The sequence below is a fragment of the Mesoplodon mirus genome, assembly GCF_964341445.2.
Source record: "Mesoplodon mirus genome assembly, chromosome: 12".
Taxonomy (NCBI): Eukaryota; Metazoa; Chordata; class Mammalia; order Artiodactyla; family Ziphiidae; genus Mesoplodon; species Mesoplodon mirus.
In genome coordinates, this window is record NC_138988.1 from 77,857,652 (window position 1) to 77,883,196 (window position 25,545).

Genomic DNA, 25,545 nt, shown 5'->3' on the forward strand with positions numbered 1-25,545 from the left:
TGAGAGCAGGTTGCTGATTAGCTGGTCCTCCCCTCACTTCCCTGGTGTCATCCACCAGATGACATTTCTTCAAACACGCAGAACAACTGTAATTCAGACACGCTTTAGTTATTGCAACTTCAAATTTATTTTGCCTTAATCACTTCCCTGCCTCCATTCTGGCTGGCTTCAGTAATGACATGAAAAGAGAGTAGTTGAAATGCTAGACCTTCCAGCATCTGACTGTTGCTTCTGCTCCTGCGCACAGCAGAATAGCTACTTGATTCCATGAGCTAATACTGGACATCAGGAGTTATGCTTATTCATTCAGCAAAGAAAGATAGAGGGTCTACCATGTGCTGAACAAAACAAAGCAAAATGAACAACCACAGTGTCTGCTGTCATGGCTTTCAGAGTCAAATGGGGATGTCATGAGTCACCAAAAAGAGTCTTCTTTCTCTTTTCTCTTTTCAGTGTTTGTCTAACAGATGTTCTCATGAACTCCATTTCAAAGTTTGAAAAAGAAGCAACATGAGGATGGGTTAAGTGAACAGAGAGTATATAATGGGAAAACGCTGGTGGGTGAAGCTGAGAAGAAGAATGCTTTTCATCTATTGTCACCAAAGCTATTATGCCATTTGACCCTCCACACAACCTTATGAGATCACAGGGCAGTTATTCAAATTCCCATTTTGCAGAGTAGAAAACTGAGGCTCAGAGAGGTTCAATAACTTGCCCAAGGTCTCATAGTTAGACTAGCATAATCAGAACCAAGATGAAGATCCCCTGAAACTGGATCTATTATTCCCTCCATCTCACCAGGGCAAAATAATGAGAAGAAAACCAACCAAACAATATTTATTTGTACATTGGCATGCATAAAGTAAAACAAATGATCCATAAAGCTAATGAAACATTGTTTTGATAAATAGAAAACAACCCAATGAATATGAGTAATAACATAATCAGAATGCTATCAACAGTCACCTAATCAATCCCCAAATTCCAATAATACTTCTTGAGGGCTTGTCACACGTGAGGTGCTCAGGCATGGTGGACACAACAGTGGATCACAAAGCATGGTGCCGCCCCCACAGACTATATGACTCCTAGGGTAGAAGGTTCTCTGGTTCATGCTCCTTACTGTGCCCAAATTACACACTCAGCAATTATTTATTGATTAAGTGGTCACTGCCGGCCTTTGTGTGCCACTGAAGGCAAGAAAGCAAGAAGGCAAAAGAAGGCGTTGGCTGCAGGAAGTGCCCAGAAGCATCCCCATGCTCATAGAATCCTCCCCTTCCCCTCCCCAACCCTGGAACTTAATGATACGAGGACTCTATGGGCTCTTAATAGTCTATTTACTAGACATAAAAAGTCAAAAATGGGAAAGCAGGGGCAAAAACTCTGAGCATTAGTTGATCCTCTTTAGGATAAAATTATTGGTGAGCGCTTTAAGGCTCAACTCATAAAAATGATACGACGGAGTCCATAACATTTGTGTGTAATACATACAAAAGCTAGTATCAAATAGTGTTAAAACCACTAGAGCATTACTGCCTGGCTTCGAATCCCAGCTGTGCCTTTTATCAGTTGTGTGACCTTGGAAAAGTCATTTAACCACTTTGTGCCTCCGTTTTCCCATCTGTCAACTGTGAATGAAGGTACCGTGACCATCAAATGGTATGCTACAGGTAAAAGTCTTAAAAGGACACCTTGCAAATAATAAGAGCTTATGAATACAATATTATCTATTGAAAAGAGATTTGCCAGATAACGCACCCAGAGCCATGACAAAATATAAAAATAAGGTAAAGTTAATGATTCCTACAAAACCAGTGCTCTCCTTTTCTCCCCACAGTCAGGTGGAGACTTGGCTGGGATTCAGGATCCACCTGTCTGGCCATCCTGAAGATGGAAGGACCCTTGCAGAAAGTAGTACAGTTAAAAATAACCTTGGAGAAAGGAATGGCCACAGCTCCTACCATAAAACCCTAGACATATGGAAATGTTTGACGAGCTTTTGGTTCAAGCTCTTCCTAGTGATGTCCCAAAGCTACTGAATACCTCTATCATTAGAGATGCCAAAAGAAAGAATGTCCATAGACCCTGCCTAAGAACAGCTCTGCATTTAAAGATGAACATTACAAAATAATAAAAATAACCAGTGGTCATTCTCATTAATGAAACACATTAATGAGGCTCTAGGGATGCTATGGATGCTATGATGGATGCTATCATGATCTGTAGCAAAGACTAGAATAGACAAAGGATGAAAGAGCTGGCAGGAACCTTGGGGACCATTCTGTCCAACCCCTTAATGATTTAAACTAGGAAGCTGAGGTCAAAGGGGCTCAGGGAAGGTCTTGTCTCTCATGGGGAAATGACAGCCAACCCAGGATGCAAGCTCAGCTCCTCTGATTCCAATCTTCACACAGCACTGTTCTCTCTGCACCATTAGGGATGTCAGAGAACGCCAATAATGATAGTGTTAGATTGGGATTGACATATATACACTAGTATGTATAAAATAGATAACTAATAAGAACCTGCTGTATAAAAAATAAATAAAATAAAATTCAAAAAAAATAACAAACACTAATTGGGCACTTTGATGTGTTACACACTTTTCTACACATTTTATTAAAATAGGGAAACTTTATTAACATTTTAAATAAGAGGAGAATGGTGACTTGTACACAGAAAAAACACTCCTTCTTTTAAAGGCTACCCAAGGCTACACAAAGTTGGCACTGCTCATATGCAGCCTTGATCTCCAGGCTTCCTAGACCTTAGTCCATAAGCTGCACTGCATGCCCACATGCTAAAAAATTATCCTCTCCTCTCTTTGCATCAAAACTCACTGTCCTCTGTTCCAGTGCTCCAAAATCTTACTAGGAATTCGTCAGAAACAATACTAAAGCACTAAGGATAAATATACTGGCATATATTACCTTCTCTCTGAGTGTCTGCATTTAACAGGGCTTTCCTTTTCTTCACCCAAAACAGTAACTGATGTAGTCATTTTGGACAGACTGAGATATCTTTCAAACCAGAAGCCTTTTAAATCCCATTACATTGTCATTATCTTCTCTACCTATGTGGGGCTGGTACCACTCCCTAGCCCGATTCACAAATCTTTATGGTGGTGATGAGAAAATGCTTACAAACCATGGGTGATGTGCGCACACAACTGTCAGTCATCAGAGTCAGGACCAAGAATGACAAAGAGTCCAAAGGCACCTTGATTGACAGGGCCAGTCCCAGGAGAACCACAGCAATGGAGAGTTTCTCCCAAGGTCAGCCCTTAACCTTCCCAGACTCTATTTTCAGGTTGAAAGGAAATGTCAATGCCTTATCACAAAAGAAAGACTCAGGCAGGCTAGACCCCCAGTGAGTGGAAGAGCATATTTTTGTGGGGAAAGTTTTCATCATGCGGTGCAGAGGCATTTAGTTTGCTCAGATTTGAAAAATGTACGACCACTTTTTTTAGGAAAAAAAATCACCCTGACTTCCCTCCCAATTTTGACTTCAATGGTTTTCTCTATAATGACACTTAAATATGTACAGACATAAAGCTGAGTCTTACAGTTTCAACTCCTCTAAAACCATCAAACTGCAACTAAATGCTCTAACAAAATACAAATGAAATTTTAAAACCAATCCAATTCAAACTAACAACACTGACTTACTATTCAGAGGATGATGTTTTGCTAAATGTAATCCTCCATCCTCATTATGATTCTGGTACCAAAAACTGTAAGGCAGGTGTTCAGAGTTCAGAATGCACCCACCGCCCACTTTGCAGTAGGACCCTCCTCCCCCGTTTCTTCATTCACAGCAAAATTAAACATTACTGGACCGCCACGTGGCCTTCGCTGAAGGCAGGTTACGTCGTAAGTCCACCAGTTCATTTCCATAAGCCCAGGGCAACTGAAGTAGTATTGGCACCAACTGGATTTTAAATAAAAAGCACAAATTCAGGCACCCAAATCACGTGGCAGTATTATTCATTATAAGCTGGTCATCTGGATGATCCAGAATGTGCTAATACTATTTCAGATTACCACTGGAAAAAACCCATAAAGATTAAATGTTACCATTCAGAAGTCCTATGCCCCTCGCCCATGAATGTCCCTACGAATCCCACCCTGATGAGCAGTGGTGGGCAAGAGAAGCAAAGAGACCATTGGTGAGTCCCAGCTCCGTCACTTCTTGCCTGTAAGACCTTAGACAAGTTACCCAACTTCCCTGAGCCTCAGTCACCTTGCCTAGATAAAATGGGATAAAAATGGAACCTACCTCACTGGGATGTTGAGAAGACTGTGTGATAACATATGGAAGGTGCTTGGCCCAATGTCTGGTGCTTCATAGGTGCTCAATCAACAGCCACAGTCATTCCTGCTCAGTTACTTGACATCCAAGCTCCACAAACAGAGGGAAGGATGCACTAGCGTACCAAAACAGAAGCATTTCTAAAGAATTTGAGTCGGAGGTGGAAGCCTTTCCTATGACTGCCCGGGGGGAGTTCAGACAAGGCTACCAATCACACGTGTGCTTTGATATGTAAGACGGATGTGGCACTAGAGCAGATTCTGAGAACAAGGGGCCCTTGGACAAAGTGAAAGGCGTCAAACTTACTGGGTTGGTCAAAAAGTTCATTCGGGTTGTTTACTCGTACAAAAACCCGAACAAACTTTTTGGCCAGCCCCAATTCTTGTGGAATTACTTATTTTTACAGTTAAACAACTGGGGGAGGAGAAGAAAGCCTTTAAAAAAACATGTGAAAGTGTTCAACCGTCAATCTTGTGCTTCTGAATTCTTTAGAATGGATCCAGTGATCAGTTCATCTTACCACGGACCGGGTGCCCGCCATATGCAAGCCCTTGTGATGAGTACGGAGGGGATCACAAAATGGTCTTCACCCTCAGGGCACTCACCATCCAGAGGAGAGGTAGGTAAATAAGAGGAAAGCTGAAAGCTTAGACTCTAAGCTTCACTACAGACAGGGACTATGTTCTACTGGTTTCTATACCCCAGAGGCTAGCACCACACCTGGTACATAGTAGAGGTGAACACATGAACGCATGAATGAATGAATACATGAGTGAATGAGCTATAAAGGTTAGACTGTGTATGTGCCGTAAATACAGACACACACGAAAAAAGACTGATGGCTCTGCTGAGGGCTCAGGGATTGAGGAAACCTGGAAAAGATAGAACCTGAAGCGCAGGGCAACAAAACGTGCCACTCTGTGACTCTTTGGCATGGAGATTATTCCAGCTGGAAACAATCAAGGCCCGAAAGACTCAGGAAGAAACTTTGACCTTCTCCCTAACTGCCTGAAGAATTTAGATAGAGGGCCTATTACAGGAATAGACTGTCACCAGAAATATCTGCAAAGAATACAGGCTAAGTGTAGGGGCGGAAACTCTTAAAGATCAGAGTCCATTCTGTGTCCCACTGAGTCCGCATGACCCAGCAAACATTTGCTTTTCCATCTTCATGTGAATGGCCGTCCTCCCTGTTGAGGTCCCAAACCATCACCCCCAACATCCTCTTTTGTCTTTAGCTGAAGGTGAGGGTTTCGGCCATTTGGGCAAGTTATTCAGTTTTCCTGGGTCTCTCACAGGTACACATGTTATTAAACTTTTGTTTCATTTTCTCCTGTTAGTCTGTCTCATGTCCACCTAATTCTTAGACCTGCCAGAAGAAACTAGAAAGGTAGAGGAAAAGGTCTTCCTCCCTGGCAGAAAAAGGACTAGAACTTCAAGGAGCAGAGATAGGAGATGGCCCAATTATAATTTTGTACAGCTGCCGTGTGCTGTAAATTGGTTCTCATTAGTAAAAATGTCCTCATTCTGATGATTATTATGTCTAGAATTTCTAGAGCATCCTATATCTGTAAAGTGTATGCAACTGCTTTTTAGTTTGTTATTTATTACAGGGACGTTTGATTTATTTACAAACAACCTGACAGTTCATTATTTATTTGAAAAGGAAGCTGAAGAAATAATATTTGGTCTCTAGCAGTCATGGCTTAATTATTACTATTGGTCTCCTGGGGTTCTCTAATAAGTAGCTATAAAAAAGTCAATTTGCAATTCGGAAGAGAAATGTATATATTTGGCAGCCTTTACATTGACATGATTGACAACAGGACTGACAGAAACTCTACAATGAAAGAAGAAGAAGTTCTTCATGCTATTAGCATATTGTCCTAAAAATAAACCACTGTCAATCCTAGGATGAGAAAAGAGTATAAGAATGGTCTGTTTCAGCAATGACTAGGATACCATAAAGGCTGCGTACAAATATCTCAAGAGTAGAAGCCCAAAAGCAACAAGAGACATCATTTCACTGATAGTTTGGAAAATCACTAAAAGGGCTGGCCTGATCAAAAAAGGAATAATTAAAACTGAATAAAAATCATCTGGCAAAGAAAACCATTATCTCAGAGATGATCTCTCACCAAACCAGATAATGAACCATTTCTACTAGATGTTCTTACATCCATCTGGATGACCTCAAATAACTACTAGGTTCTTTTTTATTCATATTAAAAATATTATCCTTTAGCTAAGTGTTTATGTTCTCCTGTCTGAACATCGCTCCTCTTTTTTCGCAGGAGGAAGAATATCTCTATCTTTATCTGTTTTCCATTCTTTTGGAAGGAAGAAGTATTATTTTAGTTTTTCAAAGCCTTCAGGTCAATGAAATGAGGGTGTCTGAGAGGAATTTAGGGACAGATTCTAAAGGGAAAGTTCCCAAACTGAGTCAGAGCGAGGATTCTGCCACAATCTAGAGTCAGTCCTCTGGAAATGGAGTAATTCAAAGAGAGCTCCTGGTGGATGGGGGGCAAAGCAGGAAGGCTGCTGTCATGATCACTTGGGAAATCCACCACGTCAGGCCTCCAGATACACTGAAAACAGCCCCAAACACCAGTTAGGTAAACATCTCTAACCTTTGTCATTCTTGGATTTTCTTTCCTATAAAGATATGCCCTCGAAATTTATACTGCCACAAAAAGCCCTAGGACTGGATTTCCACTAAGGTACTTCTGATTTCGTTCGGATAAAATAACCTTCACAGGGTATCTCACGTTGGCTTGAATTGTAAGACAATAGCCAGGTATGGTCGTGAGGACCTCGTGATGGTTGATCTGGGAGGAAGAGGTTAAATTAAAGGTGAGAAGAAGTTCTGAAAACATGGTTTGGTCCTTCTCACTCCAGACAAAGTCCTTGTGATAAGTATCGTTAAATATGAGATTTTAAAAGCAATTTTTAAAGAATAAAACTAGAAGACTCACGAGGAACCACTCCACATGGAGACTCCCACAGGTGGAGAGTGTGAAGGCCATTTCATGAATAATACAGGGTCATTTCCTCCAGGGCTTGTCCCTGTGGCCTCCAGGGGGCTGTTTAGGTTAATAAAAATGAGTTTGCAGGCAAAACCATACAGCTGGGTTCTCCCACAGGGCCACTGTGGCCTCTCCCCCTTGTAAGCTGTTAATGACGTTGCTAGCACGTAACTGAGCCCACCTAGAGCCATCCTAAATGTCTTAATGTCCTCAGTTTCCAGCTTCATGGCAAGCCTCAAAAAGTGGTTGTGGGCTGGAATCAAAGTAATTTGGATCTAGGGGCTGTTTGGGTTTAACATTTATCTCACCTCCACCCAGCACAACCTTTCCAAATCAGTTTGCACATCTTTGGGGCTTGCAAAAACCTTCCGGACCTTCCAGAATGATACCGGATCTCTCAGTGTGATTGGGAACCAGAACGAGAAGGAGATCCCCTCTCCCCATCCGTGATATCACAAGAGGCAGAACCAAACCAAGGTCCAGCTTGTAAGCCAAGAATATCCACGGATACACACTATTATATATAAAATAGATAAATAACAAGGACCTACTGCATAGTACAGGGAACTATATTCAATACCTTGTAATAACCTATAATGAAAAAGAATCTGAAAAAGAATACATATATATGTGTACATATAACTGAATCACTTTGCTGTACACCTGAAACTAACACAGCATTGTAAATCAACTATACTTCAATCAAAAAAAAGAATCCCCGCGTGAGCTGTGGCACTTGGACACAAGGTCAGAAGGTATGCGTTGAAAATCTGACCAAGCAAATATTTCAAGTTAGAGCTTCACCTAAATGTCACCTTGTCAAATTCTGAAGTTTAATACTAAACAACAGCTGTGTGTGGAACAGAAATCACCAAGAGACAGAAAAATAAGAAAATAAAAGATACCGAATAAACACATTTATGATATGTCAGTTGCTGAATATCCTCCCTGACCAAAATTTAACCTTTTTATAAATGGTTGTTTGTATATCAGAAAAGATCAAATGAATATCATTAATGCCCACAGCAGGAAAAAGTTAACATATTCATGAATTAGTTCTTTGCTTTCACTTGCCTTGTCAAGGCTGAGACTTTGCTTTTAAACAAATAAAATTTTGTTTGAACTACCATTAATTTATCTGTATTTACCATCCTCCATTTCAAAATTCATATGATGATACCTGTAACCAAATAAATAATTTATTTCTGTACAAAGGATTAAACCTCAAAAGAGAAGTATAAATTGTACTTTGTTTATACAAAACACTTGGCCAGACCTCATCACTTGGCTTTTATCTTTAATTAGCTACAGAAGTCAAAATAAAAATAAATTATATTAATTGAGCCTGTATTTCAGATAATTTTATGGGGGAAAATAATTCACATTGGCTGTTTACCTCAATAAATTGGTCAATATAATCAACATAGTTGATGGTAGCCTAAGAATGAATGCAGAGGCTTTCTGGGGAAAGAGGAATTTGATTAGTCATTAAATTAAAATCCTAGAATAATGACCATTTAAGTGACTTTTAAGAAGATTCCAATTGATTATTCTAGTTATTTCTTCAAAATGATTTACTCTGCTTCATATCTCATTTCATGGAAGGTGAAAAAAGAGACATACCTGTCTGGAGCTTGCCCCAGAGGCTCTGCCATCAGTGGAAGGGGAACCAGTCAAAACCAAGGAAAGCAACAACAGAACTAATGCAAATAAGCATGCATATTTGCTGTTAATTTTTCAGGATTTGAAAGGCACGCTGAACTATTTCTCACTTAAGCAGAGGTTGTTTCATTCTATTTAGTTTAAGTCAGCTTTACTAGCTCGAGTTACACACATCCATATGCCAGGTCTCTGATAACAGAGCCACCAGGAAAGAAGCTAATCCACCCAAGTCAGCTCTCCTACAAACACTCAAGCATGTGAGATCTACCAGACGCTGACCCACCCATCCTTAACTGCCACAAAGAAAGCCCAACTTCCTTGAAGTGCTGGGTAAGCAGTGGGGGTCATCTTCGAAAAGCATGAATACCAGCCACCCCTTACATAAAGAGTGCTTACAAGCGGGGCAGAGGTGAGAACTAAATTCTCATACATTGCTTGTGGGACCGTTAATTAGTACAACCTCCTGGAAAGACAATTAAAAGCAATGTCAAAATACAGAGAAAGCCTTAAGAAGGTCCATCTATTTGAGCCAATAATTCCACTTCTAGCCACCTAGCCTGAGCAAATGATCCAAAATATAGAGAAAATGACAATCAAAGATGTTCATCAAAGTATTATTTTTAATATTCTGGATAATTGGTAACCATCTAAATGTTACAGGGGAGAAGGTAAATGAATTTGGCAATATCATCCGTGGGAATTCTGTGTGGCTACTGAAAATGATGCTCATAAAGACTGTTGACGTGAAAAGTTATTTAAAATGTTTGATGAAGTGCACAGGATGCAAAACTCTATGCTCAGTATGATCCTGATTTCACAAAAATATGCATATCAAAAAGACTGAAAGGAAATACACCAAAATATGTGTAGTAATTATCATTTGCTCATAGTAATATGTGTGATTTTAATTTTCTCTTGTTATACTATTTTATGTCTTCCAAAAATTTTATAGAAAGCACATACGTCTAAGAAAAAGAAAATATTTTTTAAAATCAGGGCAGAGGGTCCCTGGTTTCCCTGCTGAGTGGACAGACCGCAGCAGACACTAGGAAATACCTCTAGCCTTCTTGAGCAGATGCCATGTCTCACCTGTCACTCACGCTTGATGTAAAACCTGGTGATGGGATAGAAAGCCCAGAGATAAACCCACGCACATATGGTCACCTTATCTTTGATAAAGGAGGCAGGAATGTACAGTGGAGAAAGGACAGCCTCTTCAATAAGTGGTGCTGGGAAAACTGGACAGGTACATGTAAAAGTATGAGATTAGATCACTCCCTAACACCATACACAAAAATAAGCTCAAAATGGATTAAAGACCTAAATGTAAGGCCAGACACTATCAAACTCTTAGAGGAAAACATAGGCAAAACACTCTATGACCTAAATCACAGCAAGATCCTTTTTGACCCACCTCCTAGAGAAATGGAAATAAAAACAAAAATTAACAAATGGGACCTAATGAAACTTCAAAGCTTTTGCACAGCAAAGGAAACCATAAACAAGACCAAAAGACAACCCTCAGAATGGGAGAAAATATTTGCAAATGAAGCAACTGACAAAGGATGAATCTCCAAAATTTACAAGCAGCTCATGCAGCTCAACAGCAAAAAAACAAACAAACCAATCCAAAAATGGGCAGAAGACCTAAATAGACATTTCTCCAAAGAAGATATACAGACTGCCAACAAACACATGAAAGAATGCTCAACATCATTAATCATTAGAGAAATGCAAATCAAAACTACAATGAGATATCATCTCACACCACTCAGAATGGCCATCATCAAAAAATCTAGAAACAGGGCCTCCCTGGTGGCGCAGTGGTTGAGAGTCCGCCTGCCGATGCAGGGGATACGGGTTCGTGCCCCGGTCTGGGAGGATCCCATATGCCGCGGAGCGGCTGGGCCCGTGAGCCATGGCCGCTGAGCCTGCGTGTCCGGAGCCTGTGCTCCGCAACGGGGGAGGCCACAACAGTGAGAGGCCCGCATACCGCAAAAAAAAAAAAAAAAAAAAAAAAAAAAAAAAAAAATCTAGAAACAATAAATGCTGGAGAGGGTGTGGAGAAAAGGGAACCCTCTTGCACTGCTGGTGGGAATGTGAATTGGTACAGCCACTATGGAGAACAGTATGGAGGTTCCTTAAAAAACTACAAATAGAACTACCATATGACCCAGCAATCCCACTACTGGGCATGTACCCTGAGAAAACCATAATTCAAAAAGAGTCATGTACCAAAATGTTCATTCCAGCTCTATTTACAATAGCCCAGAGATGGAAACAACCTAAGTGTCCATCAACGGATGAATGGATAAAGAAGATGTGGCACATATATACAATGGAATATTACTCAGCCATAAAAAGAAACGAAATTGAATTATTTGTAATGAGGTGGATAGACCTAGAGTCTGTCATACAGAGTGAAGTAAGTCAGAAAGAGAAAAACAAATACCGTATGCTAACACATATATATGGAATTTAAGAAAAAAAAATGTCACGAAGAACCTAGGGGTAAAACAGGAATAAATACACAGACCTACTTGAAAATGGACTTGAGGATATGGGGAGGGCGAAGGGTAAGCTGTGACAAATCGAGAGAGAGGCATGGACATATATATACTGCCAAACGTAAGGTAGATAGCTAGTGGGAAGCAGCCACATAGCACAGGGAGATCAGCTCGGTGCTTTGTGACCGACTGGAGGGGTGGGATAGGGAGGGTGGGAGGGAGGGAGACGCAAGAGGGAAGGGATATGGGAACATATGTATATATATAACTGATTCACTTTGTTATAAAGCAAAAACTAACACACCATTGTGAAGCAATTATACTCCAATAAAGTTGTATAAAACAAAACAAAACAAAACAAACAAACAAAAAAAAAACCTGGTGATGATTTCCTGCCCTCCACATCATGCCTATGCCTCCCTTGACCTTGTCTTTGACTTTCTGACTTCCTTGTTTATACTGAAATACTCCTCTGGCAGCTACCTCTTCTCTGTAAACCATGCTCTCTAACCCCCCTTCACCAGCAGGACCCAGTTCCACGGCCTGGTCAGCTTCCTCCTGGAACAGCCTGGTTTAGTCTTGGCACTGACAACAAGCAAGTTACCCTTGAAAGAAACAGGCATCATAACACAAACTACCAAAGAACAGGGCAAGGAAATACAGTTTTCTTAATGCATTCTAAGACAAATATCATATGATATCACTTATATGTGGAATCTAAAAAAAAGATACAAATGAACTTATGTACAAAACAGAAATACACTTACAGACATTGAAAACAAACTTAAAGGTTTCCAAAGGGGAAAGGGGTGAGAGATAAATAAGAAGTTTGGGAGTAACATATACACACTCCTATATATAAAATAGATACACAAGAAGGACCTACTGCATAGCACAGGGAACTATACTCAATATTTTGTAATAATCTATGTGGGAAAATAATCTGATAAAGAATATATATGGATAGACACATATATATGTATAACCGAATCACTTTAGTACACCTGAAACTAACACCACATTGTAAATCAACTATACTTCAATTCAGAAATAAATATAATTAAAAAATAAGAAAAAATGCATTCTATAAAAGCATTTTATATATTGTGGACTTCTTTCCCCTCACAGACCTGGTGCTATACCAGACCCAAATGTATCTGATCTCTTGGGAGGTCCCTTCTATGACAATCATCCTTAACACATTCCGTGTTTCAGCGCATCTTCAAAGACCCATAGCATTTCACCCTCACGACTCTGTAAGGCGGGGAGGTCAAGGATTATTTTCCTGATTGTACCCATAAGAAAATGGCAACTCAAGAGTCTGGGCTCTGAGTGGTTCAGACCCCCATCCTCGAGGCGTGCTCCTCTGTAAATAGTGATGATAATACCCATGTGGGGGAGTTGTTGTAAGGATTAAATGAGATACCGTATGCAGCCTGCTCAGCATCGTGTTTGGAACAGGGGCAGCATTCAACAAATGCCAGCTCCTGTGACTGTTAGGTCAATGGGAAGCTCAAGGTTACATAGCTGGGAAGTGACAGTGCCAGGCTGTGAAGCCAGGCTGTGAAGCCAGGCTGTGAAGCCAGGTTGTTTCACACCAAGTCCACACTTTTTATACTTTATTCCCAACACTGTAAGAGGAACATTAAGGCATGGCTCAAGCCCTTACAGAACGTATAATACTTTGTAGCAGGCATATCTCAATTGCATGAGACAATAAAGCAGTGATTCCCACAAAGAACTAAAGCAACGGTAATAAAGACTAGGATACAGCTCTCAAACTACACAGTTCTTTTGTCCAACAGCTACCATTCCAGCATCTTCTTATGCATACATTCCAAAGCTCTGGAACCCCATGTTTCATCCCTGTTTCAAAGTGAGTGGATATGGGGAAAACAGATATGAAAATAAGTCCCTTCCCATCCTGACTATAGAAAACATTTTCTGCAGGCATTCTGAACTGCAGGAAGTTTGAGCTATTTTTGGAAGTTTGTCTTTAACTTCTAGAAAGTACCATTCACAATCACACATATGTTTTAAGGGACTTCAAAACAGCTTCAACTGAGTTTAAGTCTGCTTCCACCTTTTGAAAAAATCCTCAACTCGATTAATTAATTTTACCTACAGCATGACACCTGGCAGTTGGTAATATAAAAGAAAAGATACAGGACAGTGAACATTTTATAGGCAAAGGCAGAAAGTTCTCCAAGTTAGAAGCACGGCATGTGCAGACACACTCAGATTGGGAAGTAACTCGGTCTCCTTTACACTTGGTGCCATAATCGGGGAATCCAGGACCACCAACCCTAAGCAATACTATTTCTTTACAGCAATCTTGGCCTTTTTTTTTTTTTCTTGCGGTACATGGGCCTCTCACTGCTGTGGCCTCTCCCGTTGTGGAGCACAGGCTGCGGATGCGCAGGCCCAGCGACCATGGCTCACGGGCCCAGCCGCTCCGCGGCATGTGGGATCTTCCCAAACCGGGGCACGAACCCATGTCCCCTGCATCGGCAGGCGGACTCTCAGCCACTGCGCCACCAGGGAAGCCTTCTTGGGCTATTTATCTGACAAAAGAAGAGTGTAAAACTTTGTGTTGTGGCATGTTGACAATTTTTCATATCTAAGAGGGTAATTTATCAATGAATACTTGAGATGCATATTTTGAAAGGTATTTAATGGGCTGTGTGTTTTCATATTCCCAATATATACTACTTTCTAAGAGAGAGAGAGAGAGAAATGATGATCACTAAAGGGTGGTCCTTAGCATAACTGTGAAGTAGGAGCAGTTTATCTTTGGAAATACTCTACCTCCCTTTTCTGCATGTCTGTTATCCTGGGTGGTGAGGGGTGAGGACCCCCCCCCCACAACTCACTGAGCATCTTCAATGGGGCAGACTCGTGTGCAGTGCCTGCTCTATGTAATCTGTTTTGATCCGTACAACAAACAACCTTACAACACATGTATTCATCACCCCCATTATTCAGAGATAAGGAAACTAAGTCTCATAGAAGTTAAGTGACACATCTAAAATACAGAAACTGGACAGTGACTACGGAGATTCCTCCACTGCGGTGCTCATCTGGGTGTCCCCTGCCTGAACTGGGCTCCCCCAACCTTAGGCACCCCCATCAGCTCTGGCACTATGGACCAGTTACCATCAAGCTGTTAAGGACAGGCCACCACTTGAGTTCATCCTCTTAGAATAGGAACAGGTCCCATTCCTATTCTGAAAGGGACCAGGCAGGCATGATTTTAACCCAAATCTATGGCTCGAGTAGTAAAATTTGAGACAGGATGGCAGGACTTCAGAATGCCCAGACTCTTTAGAGACCATCTAGTCAACCTCTTCCCCCATGAATATGCAGATTTAATATAACTAAAGCCTGAGAGGGGATGGGACTTTGCAGAGGTCACCCAACAAATGAAGTGCAGGGCCGGGATGAGAGCCAGAACTTCTCACTCACTCCCATCCTCTTTTATGGCATCAGCTACAAACATTCAAACACAGGGTAAAAATACACATTCTAGGCTAAATAGGAATGATTTCAAGGTTATTAATTCACACTGGCTATTCAGAGTGCTGGCCAGACTGCCTGAGCTTGAACCCTGGGTGCCCTTCTTTTTTTTTTTTTTTTTTGCGGTACGCGGGCCTCTCACTGTTGTGGCCTCTCCCGTTGCGGAGCACAGGCTCCGGACGCGCAGGCTCCGGACGCGCAGGCTCAGCAGCCATGGCTCACGGGCCCAGCCGCTCCGCAGCATGTGGGATCCTCCCGGACGGGGGCACGAACCCGCGTCCCCTGCATCGGCAGGCGGACTCTCAACCACTGCGCCACCAGGGGAGCCCCCTGGGTGCCCTTCTTACTAACTGTGTGACCTAGATAAGGTACCCTCTCTTTGCCTTGGGTTCCTTATCCATCATATGAGAATAATAGTATCCGCCTCATAAGGTTATCATGAGGATCAAACATGATCATCTGTGTAGAGCTCCACCTTCTTTATGCTTGGCATAAAGTAAGCACTGAATAAATGTTACATATTTTTGTTATCGTTTGAATTATTACCATTATTACTACTACTAGTTCAGATAATTGACAGTTAATACTTTCAATCTGGGAGAAGAAGGCAGCAACAACTTCCTGCTATCAAATCATTTCCTTCTTCTCCAAAGGCAGCACTAGACAGTCTCAGGAATGAAGGTGAGTCAGATGAATGGAAGTTAGCACCAGGAATGAAGAAATTACCTTTGAGAATAAAAGTGCCTACAGAGTATTTTTATTTGGATGTTCAAAGTCAAAATTCCCCACCTTTCTCAAAACAACTCTTTTTCATTTTATAGTTGACACTTGTACAACTCGGGGGTTAAGGGCGCTACACATACCCCCTTCCAAGAGGAAAATTTGAGTCTTGCTATCTCTGCCTCGAAAACAAAGGAATTGGTAAATGACTCACCCAAGGGCAGGAAGCTGAAACAGTTTGGAGAGAATCAAGACTCAAACCCCAGGTCTTTTGATTCCATACATTGTGATCTCTAATCACAGTTCAAACCCGTGTTGTTCAAGGATCAACCATACTTCCTTCCCCGCCCTCCACCGTTTTACTGAGATATAATTAACATAAAACACTGTATTAGGTTTGTTTTTTTTTTCTTTTTCTTTTTTCCGTACACGGGCCTCTCACTGTTGTGGCCTCTCCTGTTGTGGAGCACAGGCTCCGGACGCGCAGGCTCAGCGGCCATGGCTCACGGGCCCAGCCGCTCTGCAGCATGTGGGATCTTCCCAGACTGGGGTACGAACCCGTGTCCCCTGCATCGGCAGGCGGACTCTCAACCACTGTGTCACCAGGGAAGCCCAACACTGTATTAGTTTTAGGTGTATGTATATATTGTGAAATGATCATCATAATAAGTTTAGTTGACATCTACCATCTTACATAGTTACAAATTTTTTTCCTTATAATGAGAACTTTTAAGATCTACTCTCTTAGCAACTTTCAAATATACAATACAGTATTGTTAACTATAGTCACCATGCTGTACATTATACCCCCAGAACATCTGTATCTTATAACTGAAGTTTGTACCTTTTGACCACCTTCACCCATTTTGCCCATCCTCCGCCCCTTGCCTCTGGCAACAACAATCTATCCTCTGTATTTATGAGTTTGATTTTTTTAGACTCTACATATAAGTGAGATCACACAGTACTTATCTTTCTCTGACTTATTCACTTAGCACAATGTCATCAAGGTCCACCCATGTTGTTGCAAATGGCAGGGTCTCCTTTTTATGGCTGAATAATATTCCATTGTATATACATATATACCAGATTTTCCTTATCCGCTCATCCACCAATGGCCATTTAAGCTGTTTCCATATCGTGGCTTGTATAAAAAATGCTGTAATGAACATGGAGGTGCAGATATCTTTTCAAGTTAGTATTTTCATTTTCTTTGGATGAATACCCAAAAGTGGGATTGCTGGATCATGTGGTAGTTCTATTTTTAGTTTTTTGAGGAACCTCCATACCGTTTTCCATAGTGGCTGCACCAGTTTACATTCCCACCAACAGTGTAGGAGGGTTCCCTTTTCTCCACATTCTCACCAGCACGTATTTGTGTCTTCTTCAGTTTCTTTCATTATTGTCATAGTTTTCAGGGAACAAGTCTTTCACCCCCTTGATTAAATTTATTCCTAGGTATTTTATTCTTTAGGATGCAGTTACAAATGGGATTGCTTTCTTAATTTCTCTTTCTGATAGTTTGCTATTTTAGTGTATAGAAATGCAACTGATGTTTGTGAATTGATTTTATATCCTTCAATTTTACTGAATTTGTTTACTGGTCCTAACGGTCTTTTAGTAGAGTCTTTAGGGATTTCTATGTATAATATCATATCATTTGCAAATAGAGATAGTTTTACTTCTTCCTTTCTGACTTGAATGCCTTTTTTTTTCTTGCCTAAATGCTATGGCTAGGACTTCCAGTACTGTACTAAAGAAAAGGGGCAAGAGTGGGCGTCCTTGTCTTGTTCCTGATCTTAGAGGAAAAGTTTCAGTTAAAAGTCCCCATCTTTCTTCAACCTAATCATTCTCTGTGACTTCCTATCTCAGTACAAAGCCTGACCATCCATCTAAACATCTTAAGCTTCTCCTTCCACACTACCAGCAACTTGGTGACCTAGAGCCACTGATTCTCTCTCTGAAATGGTTTTCTGTAGATCTCTCTTCTCTTTCCCAATTCTACCTGGTTCAGGCACAATTAATTTTACTTTTTTTTTTTTTTGGTCTGGACCGCTTTAGTGGTCTAAAATCTGAGCTCGTTCCTCTTTGCAAGCCCACCTACTCACCGCCTCCAAAGTAACTTTTGCAAGATGAATTAGATCAAATCATTTCTCCCATACAGGCTGCATGGCTTCTCCTCCTCTGCAAGGTATATTCATAGCCCAGGCTCACTGAAACACCTCCTCCCAAACTCTCCTGCCACCTCCTCACTGCAGAACACCTACAAGTTCTTTGAACGTGACCTTTCCTTCAACGTGGAACACCTAGCTCCTTCTCTATAGAGATGCGGTCTGAACGTGAACTTCTCTGCAAGCTCTTCCAGATTCACTGAACCCTTCCTTCCCCGGGCTCTCACTGAGCTTGTTCCTATCTCCACTAAACACTCACCATGCTGATCTTTATGACTTAATTTTCTGATCCTTTTCTGCTAGATTGATTTCTGAACAACATGGGCCTCATTCTTGTAGCCTCTGACACAGGGACTACCTAGCACACAGTAGGTACTTAACAAATTAACTGCTGAGTAAACTGAGTGGATGGTACAGAAAATAAAAGGAATGGGAAAATGAGACCTCAGCGACAAAGTTGATCTCAATAAAGCTAATTCCTATAACATACATGACTAACTGCAAACGATTATGCGAGTAGGTTTTAAAAGAGTGTGATGCGTACTTGCAAATGACAAAGCTCTCAAGTTCCCACTTATGCCTGTTAACTGTTCATCACTGGAGAGAGAGAGCCACATCCTCCCTAATTTCGTTGGGTTCTGCAGGAGCTGCAAACAAGGCATTTGGAAAGCTCCTGGAATCCTGTAGCTTTAGTTGAGGACACATTCCCTCATAAAATTCTACGGACTGGACTCAAGTAGTAGGTGCTCAGTAAATGCTGATTCGATTTGCAGTGGATTTGAAAGCAAAGAGCAACTCACATTTTAGACTAACTCAAGGCAGTGACTGATTGTACTTAAGAAAATAGCTCTAAGGCTAAAGAAAATCAATGGGAGACTGAAAAGCAGCCAAATGTTCACTCCCCTGCCTTGTTCCACAGTCGATGCTTATCTGCTTCTTGATCCTTTCTAGCTTTTAGGCTTTTCTTTTCTTTTTTTTTAACATCTTTATTGGAGTATAATTGCTTTACAATGGTGTGTTAGTTTCTGCTTTATAACAAAGTGAATCAGTTATACATATACATATGTTCCCATATCTCTTCCCTCTTGCGTCTCCCTCCCTCCCACCCTCCCTATCCCACCCCTCTAGGTGGTCACAAAGCACTGAGCTGATCTCCCTGTGCTATGCGGCTGTTTCCCACTAGCTATCTATTTTGCGTTTGGTAGTGTATATATGTCCATGCCATTCTCTCACTTTGTCACAGCTTACCCTTCCCCCTCCCCATAACCTCAAGTCCATTCTCTAGTAGGTCTGTGTCTTTATTCCCATCTTACCCCTAGGTTCTTCATGACCATTTTTTTTTCTTAGATTCCATACATATGTGTTAGCATACGGTATTTGTTTTTCTCCTTCTGACTTACTTCACTCTGTATGACAGACTCTAGGTCCATCCACCTCACTACAAATAACTCAATTTTGTTTCTTTTTATGGCTGAGTAATATTCCATTGTATATATGTGCCACATCTTCTTTATCCATTCATCTGTTGATGGACACTTAGGTTGCTTCCACATCCTGGCTATTGTAAATAGAGCTGGAATGAACATTTTGGTACATGACTCTTTTTGAGTTATGGTTTTCTCAGGGTATATGCCCAGTAGTGGGATTGCTGGGTCATATGGTAGTTCTATTTTTTACTTCATTGTGTTCCTGGAATGGAGGGGGTCAGTTAGCAGGTGTTGCCCTGTGCCTGTGATACATTTGCCTGTGTTTTGTGTTGATGTAATATGTGTGAAAGTTGAGCTGCGTTATTTAAAATGTCCTACTTTTCCTAAAGCCTCCCCTCCGTATGACAAGTGGGATTCTGGCTTAGGGAAGAGAGAAGGGTGGACTGGAATGCTCTAGCATCTTTCATCTCCAGTTGTGGGATATATGTTAAAGGGAGCTCAGAAAATTTTGTTTTTACTGAAAGGATACTTCAAAAAAAAAAAAAAAAGCGTAGGCAGCAGACTCATTAGATGTCCACTGAACACTTCTATCCTAATGTACTAAATAGGAAAGATTCAAAGCATGCACTCTGCTAAAATTCATTTTGGGATAAGACAAAGACAGCAGTGCCTAGGAGAATAAATCATTAACTAAAGTCAAACGGAGACACCCTGGAAACCAGTGAAACCAGGAGGCAGCCGAGGGATCAGGCAGCTGGGATTTGCCTGTTCCCTCTAGTGACTTCTAGAGAGAAGCATCCCACAGGCAGGAGGAACTCGGCACACTGCTCTCCCTTCTATTTCACTTTTCAAACTTGAAGTTATTTTTAGATGACCCAAGCCCGCTAATCCCAGGCAGGACAATTCCCAGCCCGCTGCGTCTCAAAGCACCTTCCCCTCCCCAGCACTTTCCTTAAAGCACTGGGAAAAGAGGCTCCGATTTCCCGTTTGCTCTCTGCGTTCGGACCACCTCCCCTAATCCCCTCTCCAAATCTCAGTCCCGGGACCACAGGCGTCATTCCCGCTCCTCCACTTATGCACCTGCTGCTGCTACTAGAAAGACGAACCCGTGGGCCACTAGGACTGGAGAAGGGGCTCCTTGAGACCCGCGCCCTCTAGAGGGGGTCAAGGGACCTCGGCCCCCACGGCCGCCGCGGGAACTGAGAACTGGATCTGGAGACCACCCGCCGCCACGGCCACCGCCCCCGGCCCAGCCCCTTACCCCGCCGGCTCTCGGCCGCCCCCCGCCGCGGTCCCCCGGCCCGGCCCGGGCGCCGCGCGCAGCCCCGGCAGGACAGGACAGGACAGGACAGGGTGCCGGGGCGAGAGGGCCGGCGCCGTTATATAACCGACCTGCTGGTCGTCCGCGATGCGTCTGTGGAGGCGGAGGCGACTGCTGGGCGGTCGGCCGGTCGGCGGAGCCGGCGACTGCTGGCGTGGCGCGGCTGCTCACCTGGCGGCCGGGCCGAGAGCGCGCGGGGACGGGCGCGGTGCCCGCGGGCCTGGGCGTGGGGCCGTGCGCGGCGCGCCCCGCCTCCCGGGCTCCGGCTCCGGCTCCGTGGGTCCGCGGGTCTCTGCCTCCCGTCAGCTCCTCGCCGCAACCTCAGCGGCCGTCACCCGGGACAAAGCGGCTCCGGGGAGGGGCCGAGCCGGCGGCTCTGTCAGGAGCCAGCGGAGATGGGCGCGCCCCCAGCTCCGACTCATCGCGCCAACCTCCAATCAGACCCCGGGAAACCGAGAGCCCCTGTCTGGCCTCCTCTCCTCCCCTCCCACCTGACCCCGCGCCCTTCCCGGTCCCTCACGCACTCCCCTTCCCGGGCACTCCCCCTGCCCTCCGCCCCGATGCCCAGGAGGGGGTGAAGACCCTCTGGGGACCGAGTTCAGGAGACGGTCCGTAGAAGTCCCGGGGGGAGGGGCTCCTCGGGGTCACGGCCGGGGTGGTGGCTTCCTTGGGAGTCGGAGTGGGCAGGGGGCTGATGCTGAAGCTAAGGGTGGCTGGGCAGCGACAGCCGGGAAGAAGCTGATAGAGAAGCAAACTGTGGGTGGGGAATACTGAGCTGATGGAGCCCCCCTACTCCGGCTAACAGAGGAAAGGTCGAGAAGCCCCTCGAGGGAGGGTTCTGGGACCCTGCGCCGGGTGGGCGCAGGCACTGGGTGGCTGGCTCCCCGGCCCCGCCCCTCCCTCGCGGGGGAAGGTGCCCTGCGCGGGCCGTGGCTTTGCCAGGTTTCCCAGCCACCAGACCTTTGGACTGAGGGCTTCAAGGACTCCTACTGTGTGAGAGCCTGTGACACAGGAGTGGGTGGCATCCTACGGTATCGTACAGTAAAAGGCTGAATGTGAAACAGAATCTTGGGTAGATCTGTTGCTCAACAAACTTAACCCCGGTAGAGGTCTCTGCTTTACAAAATAAAGCAGTTCAGAGCCTTGGCTTATGGGTGTCACCCGTACGGATAGAGTTGAGTCTCATGGCAAGAGAATGCCAATAATGTAAAAAAAATTATAATAAGGGAAGTGGGAAAAACTGAAGGAAGAAGGGCGGCGGGTGAGGGTGGGGGAGGGGCGGGGGGGTGTGCACCAACCTGAGGGAGGGAATGAATAAGATATAAATCAGCTTTGCGTTCTGTCATCTTTCTAAATGCTACATAAATAGGCCTTTTTCCCTGTGCTTTTTATGCCCTTTTGTTTCCTGATAACAATGTTAAAATTGCATCGAAGCAACTTGTAAGTTTCACAATTATTCTTTGCTCACCCAGGCACCACATTGTTTTTTCCAAGGCTGACAAATTGCATCCTCTTTGAAAAACAAAACAAAACAGAAAAGGTAGACCTTGGCTCTTCTCTCTGATTAATCTGCATTAAATATAAATAAAGACAGAATTTCAGAGTTGAAAATGACCTCGGACTCCTACTCTTCCAAACTTCTAGATGCACAAATCCATATATATTCACTGATTAGATGAATTACTTTTTTGGATAGAATTGTTTGGAAGAGCATCCTATGTTAAGCCCAAAATTACTCTCCTAGGATTTTCACTCTAGTTCACTTTTTGAAGCAATAAAGACAGTGTCCAATTCCTTTTCCAACTGACTGTCTTTCAAATATGTGAAGATAGCCATCATCACCCACTCTAAGCCCCCATTTCCAAGTAAAACATCCTCAATCCTTTGAACAAAATTTCACAGTAAGTAGGTCCTAGAATCTTCACCAACCTGAAGACCTTCACCTTAATAGGATCTATTATGTACATATATGTTTACAAATAAATTTTTCTGGGTACAGAAATAATATATTTACTGTAGAAATTTTGCAAAGTTGGAAAAACACAAGATTTAATGTGAGAATTCAATGAAGTAATACATGTAAAGCACTTAGCCCAATGCCTGGCACACAGTAGCACTCAATATATGTTAGCTGTCACAAAAATGAACGTGGTCATTTTCTTACCACTCAGATACAGGTGTTCTTATTTTCTTAATAGACTTTTTTTTTTTAAGTTTAAGGTTCAGTAACATTGAGTGGAAGGTACAGAGATTTCTCATATCCCCCCTGCCCCACACATGCACAGCCTCCCCCATCATCAACATCCCCCACCAGAGTGGTGCATTTGTTACAAAAGATGAACTGACAATGACACATAATTATCAACCAAAGTCCAGAGTTTACACGAGGGGTCACTTTTAGGTGTTGTACATTCTTTGAGTTTTGACAAACATATAATGACATATCCACCATTATAGTCTCTTACATGACAGTTTCACTGCCTTAAATATCCTCCCTGCCCCTCCTATTCATCCTTACCTCCCCGCTAACCCTTGGCAACCACTGACATTTTTAACCGTCTCCATAGTTTTGCCTTTTTCAGAATGTCATATAGTACGAATCATACAGCATACTGTATAGAATTTTCAGATTGGCTTCTTTCCTTTAGCAATATGCAGCTAAGTTTCCTCCATGTGTTCTGCGTGAACATAAGTTTCAACTCACTTGGGTAAATACTGAGGAGCGTGATTTCTGGATCATATTATAAGAATATGTTTTGTAAGAAACCACCAAATACTGTCTTCCAAAGTGGCTATACCAGTTTGCATCCCTGCCAGTAATGAATGAGATTTCTTGTTGCTTCACATCCTCACCAGCATTTGGTATTGTAAGTATTTTGGAATTTTGCCATTCTAATAGGCATGTAGTGGTATCTCATTTTTGCTTTTATTTACAGTTTCCTAATGACATAAGATGTGGAACATTTTTTCATATGCTTATTTGCCATCCATAGATCTTCTTTGGTGAGGTGTCTGTTCAGATTTTCCACCCGTTTCCTAACTGAGCTGTTTGTTTTCTTATTGTTCTTATTGTTCCTTTCTGTTTTAAGAGTTCTTTTATAATTTGAACAACAGTCCTATATCAGATATGTATTTTGTTAATAATTTCTCCAAATCTGTGCCTTGTCTTCTCATCCCCTTGACGGTGTCTTTTGCTCAGCAAAAGTTTTTAATTTTAATGAAGTCCAGCTTATGGATTTATTTCATGGATCGTGCCTTTGGTGTTTTATCTAAAGAGCCTTCATCATACCAGAAGTCATCTAGGTTTTCTTCTATATTATCTCCTAGGAATTTTATAGTTTTGCATTTTATGTTTAGGTCTATGATCTATTTTGAGTTAATTTTCGTAACATGTATAAGTTCAGTATCTAGATTATTCTATTTATTTTTTATTTTTTGCGTGTGGATATCCAGTTGTTCCAGCACCATTCATTGAAAAGACAATCTTTTCCCCATTGTTTAGCCTTTGCTCCTTTGTCAAAGATCAGTTGACTATACATATTTATCTGGGTCTATTTCTGGACTACCTATTCTATTCCATTGATCTATTTATCTATTCGTTCACCAATATCACACTGCCTTGATTACTGTAGCTTTACAGTAAGTCTTGAAATCAGGTAGTGTCAATGCTCTGATTTTGTTCTTCTCCTTTAAAATTGTGTTGGCTATTCTGGTCTTTGTGCCGCTTCATATAAACTTTAGAATCAGTTTGTCAATATCCACAAAATAACTTGCTGGGATTTTGATTGGGATTGCATTGAATCTAAAGATCAAGTTGGGAAGAACTGACATCTTTCCATACTTAGTCTTATTATCAACAGACATGGCATATCTCTCCATTTATCTAGTTTTTCTGATTTCTTTCACCAGAGCTTTATAGTTTTCCTCACATAGATTATGTACATATTTTATTAAATTTATGCCAGAGTATTTCTCTTTTTTTTTTACCTTTGCCCATGTTTTAATTGGGTGGTTTTTCTTTGTGTGTGTGTCTGTGTGTCTGTGTGTCTGTGTGTGTGGAGTGTAAGAGTCCTTTATATATTCTGGATATGAATCCGTTGTCAGACACATGATTTGCGAATATCTTCTCCCATTCTGTGAGTTGTCTTTTTCTTGATAGTGTCCTCACTATGAAGTATAAAAGTTTTGAATTTTGACGAAGTCCAATTTATCTATTTTTGTTATGGTTGTTGCTTATGCTTTTAGTGTCAACAACATTATTTTTTATAGCTACATAGTATTCCTGATAGCTGTACTTTTTTTCTTTTGTTTTGAAACAATTTCAAACTTACAGAAAATTTGCAAGGATAATACAAAGAACTCTTATACACCCTTTGTCAGACCCATTTTATAAAAGGATCCAAGAGAGGATACTGCTTTTCACCCAGTTGTCATGTTTCTTTAATCTCCTTCAATCTGAAACAATGACCTTGACAGCTTTGAGTTTATTTGCTAGTCATTGTATAGAATGTACCTCTATTTGGGTTTGATGTTTCCTTACACTGAGGTTATAAGATGTACTCCGGAACATCACCAAAGTGGTGCTGTGTTCTTATTGCAGCCTATGTATGGCACGTGATATTGACTTGTCACATTCATGTTTTTCTACTTCTATCATTTCTTTTGCATTAGTTAGCATTCTACTGAAAGGAAAAGTTTTTCTTCTCCTCATTTAACTATTTAGTAATATAAATGTGCACTCACAGACTCCTAGTTTATTTAATGGGTCATAATCTGTTACTATCATTACTTATTTTGATGCTCATCCCCCCAGATTTGGCCAGTGGGAGCCCCTTCAAGCTGACTTCTGTGTCCATTGGCACATCACCATAACTGAGTGTTTTC

The 25,545-nt window shown here is 42.1% G+C and overlaps 1 protein-coding gene across 1 annotated transcript in view; it reads right to left on the reverse strand.

Moving 5' to 3' along the window:
* The window catches only part of RCAN2 (regulator of calcineurin 2), a 266,217-nt gene extending 245,333 nt beyond the window's left edge, over positions 1-20,884 (reverse strand). The window contains exon 1 of the mRNA XM_082638014.1: positions 20,733-20,884. The gene's annotated coding sequence lies outside the window, so the exon portion shown is untranslated. The remainder of the gene's footprint in view (positions 1-20,732) is intronic.
* Between the last annotated feature and the right edge of the window lie 4,661 nt (positions 20,885-25,545).